This window comes from Ranitomeya imitator, chromosome 1, assembly GCF_032444005.1.
Source record: "Ranitomeya imitator isolate aRanImi1 chromosome 1, aRanImi1.pri, whole genome shotgun sequence".
Taxonomy (NCBI): Eukaryota; Metazoa; Chordata; class Amphibia; order Anura; family Dendrobatidae; genus Ranitomeya; species Ranitomeya imitator.
Window position 1 is genome coordinate 1,194,339,870 of NC_091282.1, and position 15,500 is coordinate 1,194,355,369.

The following is a 15,500-nucleotide window of genomic DNA, read 5'->3' on the forward strand; positions in this document are numbered from 1 at the left end:
CACAGCTCAGGTTACAGCTCAGGTTACAGCTTATGTCACAGCTCAGGTTACAGCTCTGGTCACAGCTCAGGTTACAGCTCAGGTTACAGCTCAGGTTACAGCTCAGGTTACAGCTCATGTCACAGCTCAGGTTACAGCTCAGGTTACAGCTCAGGTTACAGCTCAGGTCACAGCTCAGGTTACAGCTCAGGTTACAGCTCAGGTCACAGCTCAGGTCACAGCTCAGGTTACAGCTCAGGTTACAGCTCAGGTTACAGCTCAGGTTACAGCTCAGGTCACAGCTCAGGTTACAGCTCAGGTTACAGCTCAGGTTACAGCTCTGGTCACAGCTCAGGTTACAGCTTATGTCACAGCTCAGGTCACAGCTCAGGTTAAAGCTCCGGTTACAACTAAGTTTGCAGCAGTATTTGGCACAGCTCAGGTTACAGCTCAGGTTACAGCTCAGGTTACAGCTCAGGTCACAGCTCAGGTTACAGCTCAGGTTACAGCTTATGTCACAGCTCAGGTTACAGCTCAGGTTACAGCTTATGTCACAGCTCAGGTTACAGCTCAGGTCACAGCTCAGGTTACAGCTCAGGTTACAGCTCAGGTCACAGCTCAGGTCACAGCTCAGGTTACAGCTCAGGTTACAGCTCAGGTTACAGCTCAGGTTACAGCTCAGGTCACAGCTCAGGTAACAGCTTATGTCACAGCTCAGGTCACAGCTCAGGTTACAGATCAGGTTACAGCTCAGGTCACAGCTCAGGTTAAAGCTCCGGTTACAACTAAGTTTGCAGCAGTATTTGGCACAGCTCAGGTTACAGCTCAGGTTACAGCTCAGGTTACAGCTCAGGTCACAGCTCAGGTTACAGCTCAGGTTACAGCTTATGTCACAGCTCAGGTTACAGCTCAGGTTACAGCTTATGTCACAGCTCAGGTTACAGCTCTGGTCACAGCTCAGGTTACAGCTCAGGTCACAGCTCAGGTTACAGCTCAGGTTACAGCTCAGGTTACAGCTTATGTCACAGCTCAGGTTACAGCTCAGGTTACAGCTCAGGTCACAGCTCAGGTTACAGCTCAGGTTACAGCTTATGTCACAGCTCAGGTTACAGCTCAGGTTACAGCTCAGGTTACAGCTTATGTCACAGCTCAGGTCACAGCTCAGGTTACAGCTCAGGTTACAGCTTATGTCACAGCTCAGGTTACAGCTCAGGTCACAGCTCAGGTTACAGCTCAGGTTACAGCTCAGGTTACAGCTCAGGTCACAGCTCAGGTTACAGCTCTGGTCACAGCTCAGGTTACAGCTTATGTCACAGCTCAGGTCACAGCTCAGGTTAAAGCTCCGGTTACAACTAAGTTTGCAGCAGTATTTGGCACAGCTCAGGTTACAGCTCAGGTCACAGCTCAGGTTACAGCTCAGGTTACAGCTCAGGTTACAGCTCAGGTTACAGCTCAGGTTACAGCTCAGGTCACAGCTCAGGTTACAGCTCTGGTCACAGCTCAGGTAACAGCTTATGTCACAGCTCAGGTTACAGCTCAGGTTACAGCTTATGTCACAGCTCAGGTTACAGCTCAGGTTACAGCTCAGGTAACAGCTTATGTCACAGCTCAGGTTACAGCTCAGGTTACAGCTTATGTCACAGCTCAGGTTACAGCTCAGGTTACAGCTCAGGTAACAGCTTATGTCACAGCTCAGGTTACAGCTCAGGTTACAGCTCAGGTTACAGCTTATGTCACAGCTCAGGTTACAGCTCAGGTTACAGCTCAGGTTACAGCTCAGGTCACAGCTCAGGTTACAGCTCAGGTTACAGCTCAGGTTACAGCTTATGTCACAGCTCAGGTTACAGCTCAGGTCACAGCTCAGGTTACAGCTCAGGTTACAGCTCAGGTTACAGCTTATGTCACAGCTCAGGTTACAGCTCAGGTTACAGCTCAGGTCACAGCTCAGGTCACAGCTCAGGTTACAGCTCTGGTCACAGCTCTGGTCACAGCTCAGGTTACAGCTCAGGTTACAGCTCAGGTTACAGCTCATGTCACAGCTCAGGTTACAGCTCAGGTTACAGCTCAGGTTACAGCTCATGTCACAGCTCAGGTTACAGCTCTGGTCACAGCTCAGGTTACAGCTTATGTCACAGCTCAGGTTACAGCTCAGGTCACAGCTCAGGTCACAGCTCAGGTCACAGCTCAGGTCACAGCTCAGGTTACAGCTTATATCACAGCTCAGGTTACAGCTCAGGTCACAGCTCAGGTTACAGCTCTGGTCACAGCTCAGGTTACAGCTTATGTCACAGCTCAGGTTAAAGCTCCGGTTACAACTAAGTTTGCAGCAGTATTTGGCACAGCTCAGGATACAGCTCAGGTCACAGCTCAGGTTACAGCTCAGGTCACAGCTCAGGTTACAGCTCTGGTCACAGCTCAGGTTACAGCTTATGTCACAGCTCAGGTTAAAGCTCCGGTTACAACTAAGTTTGCAGCAGTATTTGGCACAGCTCAGGATACAGCTCAGGTCACAGCTCAGGTTACAGCTCAGGTTACAGCTCATGTCACAGCTCAGGTTACAGCTCAGGTTACAGCTCAGGTTACAGCTCAGGTTACAGCTCTGGTCACAGCTCAGGTTACAGCTCAGATTACAGCTCAGGTTACAGCTCAGGTTACAGCTCTGGTCACAGCTCAGGTTACAGCTTATGTCGCAGCTCAGGTTACAGCTCAGGTTACAGCTCAGGTTACAGCTCAGGTTACAGCTCAGGTTACAGCTCTGGTCACAGCTCAGGTTACAGCTTATGTCACAGCTCAGGTTACAGCTCAAGTTACAGCTCAGGTTACAGCTCAGGTCACAGCTAAGGTTATGGGTCAGGTTACAGCTCAGGTTACAGCTCAGGTCACAGCTCAGGTCACAGCTAAGGTTATGCGTCAGGTTACAGCTCAGGTCACATCTCAGGTCACATCTCAGGTCACATCTCAGGTCACATCTCAGGTCACAGCTCAGGTCATAGTTCAGGCTACAGCTCAGGTTACAGCTCAGGTTACAGCTCAGGTCAAAGCTCAGGTTACAGCTCAGGTCACAGCTAAGGCTATGGGTCAGGTCACAGCTTAGGTCACATCTCAGGTTACAGCTCAGGTCACATCTCAGGTTACAGCTCAGGTCACATCTCAGGTTACAGCTCAGGTCACATCTCAGGTTACAGCTCAGGTCACCTCTCAGGTTACAGCTCAGGTCACATCTCAGGTTACAGCTCAGGTCACATCTCAGGTTACAGCTCAGGTCACATCTCAGATTACAGCTCAGGTCACATCTCAGGTTACAGCTCAGGTCACCTCTCAGGTTACAGCTCAGGACACATCTCAGGTTACAGCTCAGGTCACCTCTCAGGTTACAGCTCAGGACACATCTCAGGTTACAACTCAGGTTACAGCTCAGGTCACATCTCAGGTTACAGTTCAGGTCACAGCTCAGGTTACAGCTCAGGTCACCTCTCAGGTTACAGCTCAGGTCACATCTCAGGTTACAGCTCAGGTCACCTCTCAGGTTACAGCTCAGGACACATCTCAGGTTACAGCTCAGGTTACAGCTCAGGTTACAGCTCAGGACACAGCTCAGGACACAGCTCAGGTTACAGTTCAGGTCACATCTCAGGTTACAGTTCAGGTCACCTCTCAGGTTACAGCTCAGGTCACCTCTCAGGTTACAGCTCAGGACACATCTCAGGTTACAGCTCAGGTTACATCTCAGGTTACATCTCAGGTTACAGCTCAGGACACATCTCAGGTTACAACTCAGGTTACAGCTCAGGTTACAACTCAGGTTACAGCTCAGGTTACAGCTCAGGTTACAGCTCAGGTCACCTCTCAGGTTATAGCTCAGGTCACAGCTCAGGTTAAAGCTCTGGTTACAGCTCAGGTAGCAGCTAAGGTTATGGCTCAGGTTACAGCTCAAGTAGCAGCTAAGTTTACAGCAGGATTTGGCACAGCTCACATCACAGCTTAGGTCACATCTCAGGTCACAGCTCAGGTCACAGTTCAGGTTACAGCTTTGGTCACAGCTAAGGTTATAGCTCAGGTTTCAGCAGGATTTGACACAGCACAGGATACAGCTTAGTTTACAGCTCAGGTTACAGCAGGATTTGGCACAGCTCTGGTTACAGCTCAGGCTACAGTTCAGGTTACAGCAGGATTTGGCACAGCTCAGATCACAGCTCAGGTCACTGCTCAGGTTACTGCAGGATTTGGAACAGCTCAGGTTACAGCTCAGATTACTGCTCAGATTACTGCTCAGGTGACATCAGGATTTGGCACAGCTCAGGTCACAGCTTAGGTTACACAGCTCAGGTTACTACTCAGCTTACAGCAGGATTGGGCACACTCAGAATAACTCGGGTTACAGCTCATTTTACAACTCGGGTTACTGCAGGATTCGGCACAGCTCAGGTCACAGCTCAGATTAAAGCTCAGGTTTCAGTTCACGATACACAGCTCAGATTACAGCTCAGGTTACTGCTCAGGTTACAGCAGGATGTGGCAGCGTGGTATTAAGTGAGATACTTACTTTATGTGTGGGAGTTAGGGCACATAACAGGGACCTAGGAAAGTAGCGACCAATGTCTGTAACCTGATACATTTTTCATGAGCAAAGACAAGGAAACAAAGCAAATCCAAAACTTTCTGCTCTTTGCTGAGGATTAGGTTTACTACAAAGATCAGAAGTCAATGGTCCCAGCTCTAAATGTTTCTGCTATATGTAATTGACTTGCAGAGTCATTTCCGCTAATGACTAGAAGATTTAATGAGCCCCGTGCCTTTACAGACTACAGACGACACTGTGCGCCGTCAGCCGTTCATTCCACATTAACGAATTACTGTCCAGAGAAATAACTGGGTTTTCTCTTTGATCACATGAGCAAATAAAATAAATATCAGAAGAGAAACCATAAAAGCTTTAACTCCACTCCTTTAGAAATGATTAACAGCTCATGTTGCTACAGGATTGCTATAGTCACGCTTCCGTGCTTGTGGAGCAAAAGTCACTATCAGGGCTCATACACATGATGGCCATATTACAGGTGTGTACAGGCCTCTGACTGTACGGAGTAAAGATACGGCACAAACTGATGGTTGTGAGGCTTTAGCTCCTTAAGGAAGCTGCCAATTAATTTTTTTGTGTTTTCATTTTAATCCTCTCCTTTTACAAATAGCCATATATACAGTATATACAGTATATTTTTTTTCCACCGATAGAGTCAGACGAGTTGTAGTTTTAAATGACACCATTTATTTTACCATATACAGTATAGTAAGGGAAGATGGCAAAAAAAATTGAACAGAAATGTTGAAAAAAATTTCAAGTAAGCCATGTTTTTTTAATTTTATTCTTACTGTGTAAAGCAGTGTAAATGACCTGACAATGTGATTCTCCAGGTCAGTACAATAGCACTGATATCAAACTTTCAGAATTTTTTTTAATCTTTTTACTTATTGCATTTTTTACTTGTTGAATCAACTGAAAAGTCCGAAATTCTGGCGTATTGATTTTTTTTTTACATTTACCAATCAGGTTAATTAGTTTTATATTTCCTCACCCATCCCTTGTAGGTTGTGAGCCCTCGTGGGCAGGGTCCTCTCTCCTCCTGTACCAGTCGTGACTTGTATTGTTTAAGATTACTGTACTTGTTTTTTACTATGTATACCCTTTTCACATGTAAAGCTCCTTGGAATAAAAGGCGCTATAATAATAAATAATAATATTTTAATAGTACTTTTACTGATGATGCAATTAAAATATGCATTTTTTTACAGTTTACATTAATTTATTTTTAAGTGGGCAGAAAGGTGAGTGATTTGAATAATTTTTTTAATATATTTTTTGAACTATTTTTTACTTTTCACTGTGTTTTTAGTTCACTTGAATCGTTTGACAGCTTTTAGTAAATACTAAACTTTACTCTATATGGTAAAAATCACCATCTCCTAGGATGCCCAGCCTACGGCTGGACGTCATTGGAGAAATAACATGATAGTCTGCTGACGTACCCATGTCTATCAATGCAACTTATTGACTTTTTGTGATCTCATCAGCAGTATAGTCTGAATTTTCATATACTGGCCTGCTGTCCCACAACTGTCATTGGTCCTGGTAAATCCGTAAATGCCAAGCTCAGTTTGGAAGACTAGGCAAATGTAGATATAGGTTAAAAGTTTTCAATTTAATGTAGGAGTACTTCCTTTTTTTGTACTCTGTGGTTTCACAGTTATAGTTATAAACTTGAGTATTCGATACCTGGGCTACAGAGAAAATAGACATGTGGGACTGTGGGCAAATCCAGCAGATGGGTGACCTCAGAAATCAAAGATGATATAACCTTAAAGCAGCTGTCCATTCCCTTTATCATCCTTCCCAAAGTGACATTTGTGCAGCGCCCCAGAGTCCTGGTCGTTGCAGTAATGTTGTTCTTCCACCAGGGGGGATTGATGTTACATCTGAAGGCAATGAAGGAGATCTGCTGTCCAGGTATCACAGCCACACACACACTTCACACGCCAGTCCACCAGGGGGAGCTAAGGGTTCTATCTACTAGGCCACTCCTCACATTAAGGTAAAACTGGTGGGTTGGTTAGGAAGTTAGTCAGTTCAGGAGAGGAGAGGAGAGTTCCTGGTTGGAGACCGATGAGGAAAGGTCTCCAGGCCAAGCTGGCTAGGGTGATCTCTAGTCAGATCCAGACCGAAGTCTGAGGAGGAAGAAGGATACGGAGCTGTGCCTGCAACCCATGCAGCAGCATCCTAAGGAAGGACGAGAATGGAATCGTGCTGTAGTGAGTGAGAAAAGAAGTCATAGCAACAGGAGTGAAACATCAGTGGGAGAACAGCTAGAAGCAGGCTGCCTCCATCTGAAGCGCAGTTCCGGTAGCCAGAACACCGAGGGAGTAAAAAGCTCTATGCCGTTACTTCAGAGACTGGCAGGACAGTCAATTCCAAGTTGGCTGCCCGACCTAAACACCTAAGCAGACACGGTGGCAATTGTGGAGGAGGGGCATCTCTAGGGTCCCTATAAAATAGCCTCAGGCCATCACCGTCATACGGGTTTTGTCCTATCCATCTGGGGGACAGAGAGTAGTAATAACAGTGAGGACCTTATGGTAGCTTAAGCAAGTAGGGACCTACTGTGTTACTGTGGATAAGGGAACTCTGGAATTGCCATCAGACCGTCCGGACCCTGCCTACCCTGTGATCCGGCACTATGGACTGTGGATGCTAAAGCCTTCAGTAAAGGTAAAGAGACTGCATCCGTTGTGTCCTCGTTATCATCCACCAACATCTACACTTCTGGGAAGCCCTGGGGAAATACTTCAAATGGGAAGCTATACCATCTAGCTGCCATAACATCACTCCAGCGGACCCCTAAGCAGCGTCAGTCACTCTGACCGAATACCACAGGTGGTGTCACAAGCACTACCGTTATCTACGAACTCTGCCTTTTATTTGGCGCCCCTCATAGGGCCACGGTCCGGGTCGGCCCACCGTGACATCCTCGCTGAGGGAACTGAAGGACCCGTTACCGAGTACCCCATTGCTCTTACATGGGGCGATCCATTTGCACAGAGACATGGAGGTAGAGTTCCTAAGAAAATTGACCAGTGCCCATCAGGGACCTAATGTAATAGTCAATCTAAATGGTAATTGTCATCAAATATAACTAATATTATTATTACATGATGATAGGGAGACTAATATAATTATTGCACAGAATTTTATACAGAGCTGTACATGCATTGTCAAACTCCAGGTGCATGGCGTATGGAGATATTCTCATCTATCTAAATGAAATGCAGAGAATTGTCTCCATATAGTTTGTAAGAATCTGTGTTAAGGGTTCACCTGGTGAGGTGCATTCTTTAAGCTGTAGGTCACGGTGAACATCACGGACCAGAGGTGACAGCACAGCATTGTGTGTCTTAACATACGACACATGGATCAATGAAGTCCAGAAGAGCAGGACATGCAGGCACAGCAGACAAACAAGAGGAGTAGTTATCACAAATGATACAGAGTCAGGAGAGTGGATACACACAGTAACTTATCTGTATAGGAAACTGATATCTTAAGGCAGGGAAGCAGTTAATCACAGGAATGGAGTCTGGTCTCTTACAGCAAGGCAAAGGTCAATAGTAGCAATGTAATAGAAAAGTACATGCAGTCTGGTATAATAATAATCTTTATTTTTAATAATAATAATCTTTATTTTTATATAGCGCTAACATATTCCGCAGCGCTTTACATTTTGCACACATTATCATCACTGTCCCCGATGGGGCTCACAATCTAGAATCCCTATCAGTATGTCTTTGGAATCTTTGTCTCTGGTATCTTTTAACATTACTATGATTAATAGCAGCAATGTAATAGAGAAGTAGAATAAGTCTGGTATCTTCCAGCAAGGCAATGATTAATAGCAGCAAAAAAAAAAAAACAGAGAAGTAAATGCATTCTGGTATCTTCCAGCAATGCAATTATTATTCTAAGGAATGCAGTGAAGTATAGGCAAACTGGAAATTCACTTGAAGAGATGTACTAACTTGATTGCAGAGTTCTCTTGTGAACAATTCCTAAGTTGGTGAGAGGTAGTTATAGACACTACCTAATCGAATTGTACTGAGCTTGGATATATCTGTGGTTGCCACTTGGAAGTCAGTAGAAGCTGAGAAGGTGACATACAACTGGCTGGAGCTGGACCAAATTAAGCAGCAGCAAACTCCTGACAAACTTGAGCCAACTGTTAAAAATGTTACTCAGTGACCAGGCATCTAACTTTTGTCAGAGCCAGCCTTAAAACACCTAAAGTTGATGATGTCAGAGGAGTCTATCGGGTTACCTGAGAAACCTGGAACTGACTATTACAAATGAAAGTAACCATAAGAAAAGTGAGCCAGCCAGCAACCCCTCTTCTGCCAGGACGGCCAATACCATGGCATCATTTTTCTCCTCTTTTTTGGTATTCCTGCAAAATGAAGTTTTTAAAATATTCTCTAGCACGATAGGAGGTTTTAGGCTGAGATTTTACTGTGAACACTGAACATAGTTTTCAAAGAATGGCCATGAATATAGTTCCCATTTGCCTATATAATAATAATCATAATTTTATTCATACAGTGCCAACATTTTCGCCAGAACTTTACAATTAGGAAGGGACACGTACAGACCATAACAAAACAAAGTAGCACGTAGTTCAACAGTTACAAGAGGAGTGATGGACGGTCCTTCTCACAAGCCAACAACCTGTAAGGGCATAGGAGGTACACAATGGGTAAAATGTGCTAGTTATGTATGGTCCGGCCATCATTATAACAAATAGGGGTTTTGAAATAAGCTACAAAATCCGATCATCAGCCAGAATCTGTCTAAGGACAGTTACCAAATGCTTTACCTTTAATGTCGCTCAAAATGACTTCACAGCCCCATCTGGTGGATAAGAGAGGTTTATATTTGTTAAATTCCAGACACTAAAAAAAAAATCTACAGGAGAAATAATAAAAATACTATATACATTGTTTTTTTTATGATGCACTAGTGATGAGCGAGTGTAGTCATTGCTCGGGTTTTCCTGAGCACGCTCGGGTGGTCTCCGAGTATTTGTAATGTAAGCGCTCGGAGATTTGTTTTCATCGCCTCAGCTGAATGATTTACAGCTATTAGCCAGGCTGAGTACATGTGGGGGTTGCCTGGTTGCTACGGAATCCCCACATGTAATCAAGCTGGCTAAGAGATGTAAATCATTCAGCTGAGGTGAGGAAAACTAAATCTCCGAGCACTAAAAATACTCGGAGGTCACCAGAGCGTGCTCGGGAAATCTCGAGTAACGAGTATATTCGCTCATCACTACAGGCCACGCATGAGTTCTTGAGTTTCACAACCATCTACCTAGATAGATTACAGGGTTATTCCAATGTCAGCAGAACATCAGATAGTCACCTGTCCTGCTACAGAAGAGGTCATTTTTTTTAATAAAAAATAATTGTCATTTTATTTTTTGTTTATCCATATATAAATTGTACAATTGAAAATAAGAAACTTTGTAATTTATCTTATTAGCGAAATCCACTTCTTTCTTCTCCTGAACTGATCGCTCATTCTCAAAATCTTCAATTCTTCTGCAAATACAGATTTTGCCATTATTGAAATCGGAAATGATATTTGGTGCCCAAAATGTTCTAGGGGGAACGGTAACTGATGTTTCGAGAGTTGCGTATTTTCACGTGTACTTTTCAGATATGAAATTAAGCTTATAATGTCGGCTTCTCTTTAAGGAACTGTATTTTTCGTGATATGCAGGTTTTACTGGTCTTTTAATAAGACTTAATTTAAGATATTGCATGTGAAATTGATTGTGTAAGGCAGAGAAACAAGATATAAAGCTGTAAGTTTTGTGATTTACCGTAGACTCATTATTGATAGCCCCTTCTAGGTTGGAGCTACATGGTCTTGTTAGGGCTCCAAACACCCGTGGTAAATAGCTGATTTATCCAGCTAGGGACAACCCAATAATCTGTTCAGATTATTGAGTAATCCATGTGGCAAGAGCCATGTCACCAGAACTGGAAAAGGCTTTAGAGATTGGTTTTCTGTTCTGGCTCGTAATTGGGAAGTTCAACGTAGAGGACTCTACTTTATCATTATATGGATATTGGTATACCTTTGTGAGACAATCCCTTCAAAGAATCTTCATAGGAAAAGAACAGTATTGTTGATAATATTCAGTCTTTGTAACTTTCTAACCTCTTTCTTTCAGCATTATAAGAGCTGGAACTTCTTTTTTCTCATGCATTATGCTTGTCATTGTCCAATGGCTTGCCTGCCCGGAACTGAAAGACTTCTTCTCTGCCTCTTTGTTCCTCTTCTCTTGATCCTCAAACTGCACACACTCATAACAAATACTTGTCTCCATTTACTTTTGACTAAAACTTCAGTGACCATTTAAATCTGATACTACTATCTTATTCTACCATTACTGAGCAGTGTTGAAGTTCCTAAAGGAGAAAAATTTTGCGCTATCTAAGCGTAGTGAAACATAATCAATGGAGTGGGGGAGTATCTATAGGCATTTGCTCACCTGATACGGTTGTGCAAACTGTGCAAAGAATGGATGTATTTGCAAGACACCACTGCTGACCTGGTGGGGAGAGATTGGGCGCTGAAACAGGAGAATCCCACAAAGTAGATGCCAGACAGGAGGACCTGGAAATGGCGCTGTCTTTGCCACCAAGAGAAATCAAGATGCAGAAATTTCAGGTTGCTTGTAGGTAAAAAATATTTTATTCAAACTGATAAAAACTATATACACAACCTGCTACACATGAAGAAGGCTGAAAACTGCCGAAACGCGTTGAGTATATAGTTTTTATCAATTTGAATTAAAAAAATAATTACCTGCAAGCAACCTGAAATTTCTGCACCTTGATTTATCTTGGTGGCAAACACAGCGCAATTCCCTGTTCCTCCTGTCTGGCATTAAAACATAACTATCTGTCATGAATAGGAATAAGCGGACTCGTTGAAATACGGCATCATTGGGTTCGACCGAACTGTAATCCAAAGTTTGGTTCTGGTACTAGAACTGTACCACAACTTGAACTCAACCCAATAAAGTCAATTGGGATCCAAACTTTTGGTGCTGTAGAGCTAGGGGGCTGCTAAAGGAAGCAGAGTACGCTCAACGAGTCTCTCGCTTTCTTTTGCTCATCTCTAGCTGTGATACAACTCCTTAAATGGTTATTTTAGTTTGTGTTCTATATCAATTCAACCACCCTATATGTGTCGATAAAGTTCTAGAAAACAGATATAGATTATATATATATATATATATATATATATATATATATATATATATATATATATATATATATATATACAGCTGTGCTCAAAAGTTTACATACCCCGGCAGAATTTTATTTTTTTTGGCCTTTTTCCACCAAATATGAATGATAACACCAAAACTTTTTCTCCACTCATGGTAAGTGGTTGGGTGAAGCCATTTGTTGTCAAACTACTGTGTTTACTCTTTTTAAATCATAATGACTCAAAACATCCAAATGACCCTGATCAAAAGTTCACATACCCTGGTGATTTTGGCCTGATAAAATGCACAGAAGTTGACACAAATGAATTTGATTGGCTACTGAAAGTAACATCCTCACCTGTGACCTGTTTGCTTGTAATCAGTGTGTGTGCATAAAAGCTGAGTGAGTTTCTGGGATCCAGACAGACTCTTGTATCTTTCATCCAGCCACTGATGTTTCTGGATTGTGAGTCATGGGGAAAGCAAAAGAAATGTCAACAGGTCTACGGGAAAAGGTAGTTGAACTGTATAAAACAGGAAAGAGATACATAAAGTTATCCCAAGAATTGATAATGCCAGTCAGCAGCGTTCAAACTGTGATTAACAAATGGAAAATCTGGAACAATGTAAAAACAAAACCACGGTCAGGTAGAACAAAAGAAATATCATCCACAACTGCCAGGAAAATTGTTCTGGATCCAAAGAGAAATTCAGAAATAACATCAGCTGAAATACAGGATTCTGAAAACTAGCGGTGTGGCTGTTTCAAGCTGCAAAACAAGGACACACTTGAAGAAAAATGGGCTGCATGGGCGAGTCGCCAGAAGAAAGCCATTACTGTGGAAATGCTACAAAGTATCTCCCCTACAATACGCAAAACAGCACAGAGACAAGCCTCAAAACTTATGGAAGAGAGGTCAACAAGGCCTATGATGAAAGGAACACCATTCCTACTGTAAAGCACAGAGGTGGATCGCTGATATTTTGGGGATGTGTGAGCTACAAAGGAACAGAAAACTTGGTAAAAGTTGAAGGAAAGATTAATGCAGTACGCTATCAGCAAATACTGGAGACAAATTTGAAATCATCAGCGGGAAGCTGCGCATGGGACATACTTCGATGTTCAAACATTACAACAATCCAAAACACAAGGCAAAGTTGACCTGTCATGGGCTACAGCAGCACAAAGTGAAAGCTCTGGAGTGGCCATCTTAGTCTCCTGACCTCAATATCTTTGAGCAACTCTGGGGAGATCTCAAGTGCACAGTTCATGCTAGACATCCCAGGAATTTACAGGAACTGGAGGCTTTTTGCCAAGAAGAGTGGGCAGCTTTACCAACTGAGAAAATAAAGAACCTCATCCACAACTACCACTAAAGACTTCAGGCTGTACTTGATGTTAGAGGGGAGCAAAACACAGCAGTTTAACAATAAATGGAAAAAAAAGAGAGCATGAACCGCACATCCCAAAATCATATATTGATCTAAAGCCGCTAGGCAAAAATTTATATACTGAACATGAGGTTTTCAGTTTAACATTCTGATCAGACTGTATGAAGCCCACTGCCACTTCACGGCAAACCTCGTAGTGGGTCCTATCGTCCTAACGGAGCGGAGCCGTGCGGTGACCACCGCCACAGCAGCCATGCACCAGCAGGGCGGATGGCCTGTTGCGCCACAGCACCCATGCTGTGAGACTGAGCCCCCATGACTCCAGACCACGCCGCCCTACCAGCACAAAGCCACAGCAACAATGGCCGCCACACAGCACCAGCACCAAAATGAAAGGAGCATTGAAACTCACCTTCCTCCAGCTCTTCAGTGAGAGCCAAAATGGGCTAGACCCCTTACTTTGCAGTCTCCTGCTAATTAAAATCACCTGTGCCAAATGGGAGGAGTGCTGGTCCAAGAAGAAGACTAGAACATGCTTTGCAAAAAGGAAAAAAAGAGCATGAACCGCACATCCCAAAATCATACGTTGATCTAAAGCCGCTAGGCAAAAATTTATATACTGAACATGAGGTTTTCAGTTTAACATTCTGATCAGACTGTATGAAGCCCACTGCCCCTTCACGGCAAACCTCGTATTGGGTCCTATTGCCCTAATGGATCTCCTTTCATTTTGGTGCTGGTGCTGTGTGGCGGCCATTGTTGCTGTGACTTTGTGCTGGTGGGGTGGCGCGGTCTGGAGTCATGGGGGCTCAGTCTCACAGCATGGGTGCTGTGGGGCAACAGGCCATCCGCCCTGCTGGTGCATGGCCGCTGTGGCGGTGGTCGCCGCATGGCTCCGCTCCGTTAAGGTGGTAGGACCCACTACGAGGTTTGCCGTGAAGTGGCAGTGGGGTTCATACAGTCTGATCAGAATGTTAAACTGAAAACCTCATGTTCAGTACATAAATTTTTGCCTAGCGGCTTTAGATCAACATATGATTTTGGGATGTGCGGTTCATGCTCCTTTTTTTTCTTTTTGTACAAAGCATGTTCTTGTCTCTTTCTTGGACCAGCACTCCTCCCATTTGGCGCAGGTGATTTTAATTAGCAGGAGACTGCAAAGTAAGGGGTCTAGCCCATTTTTGCTCTCACTGAAGAGCTGGAGGAAGGTGAGTTTCAATGCTCCTTTCATTTTGGTGCTGGTGCTGTGTGGCGGCCATTGTTGCTGTGGCTTTGTGCTGGTGGGGTGGCGCGGTCTGGAGTCATGGGGGCTCAGTCTCACAGCATGGGTGCTGTGGGGCAACAGGCCGTCCGCCCTGCTGGTGCATGGCCGCTGTGGCGGTGGTCGCCGCACGGCTCTGCTCCGTTAAGGTGGTAGGACCCACTACGAGGTTTGCCATGAAGTGGCAGTGGGCTTCATACAGTCTGATTAGAATGTTAAACTGAAAACCTCATGTTCAGTATATAAATTTTTGCCTAGCGGCTTTAGATCAACGTATGATTTTGGGATGTGCGGTTCATGCTCTTTTTTTTTTCTTCTTTAACAATAAATGGCTTCACCCAACCACTAACCATGAATGGGGAAAACTTTTTAGTGTTATCACTCATATTCTCAGAAAAAAAGGCCAAGATAGCAAAAATTCTGCCAGGGTATGTAAACTTTTGAGCACACTGTACATACACCATATAGAAATACTGTTTATTCCATAAACCATATCTTCATAGTGTTTCTAAAATCAAGGAAAGTCTCTGGTGTACAAATAGATAAATACTGACCTCTAGTGATCATGCTATAGAATTATTGCCAGATCATACAGCTCTTGTAATGCAAATTGTCTCTTCAGAGAAGAAGAGGACTAAAACTCTAGCACCACCTATTGAAAGTAGCAATCCTAAAAGTCAATATCGACTCTTTAACGAGCCTTGCAATATGATTTAGGATAAAAGCCAAACTAGATTCTCAATCTGACTTATCCTAAGTCTTATTGCAAAGCTTGTTAAAGAGTCAATACTGACTTTTGTGCATATGATGCTTTTTTTCCGCGGAAAAAAACGCATTCCGGTAAAAAAAGCAGCATGTTCATTTTCCCGCTATGTAATGCATTGGGAAAAAATGCAAAAAAAATGCACAAAAAACGCATCAAAAACACATAAAAAATGCATGCGGATTTCTGGCAGAAATTTCCATTTTTTGTCAGGAGATTTCTGCTAGAAAATACTAACGTGTGCACATACCCTTAGCATTGCTGCTTCCAATAGGTGGCACTA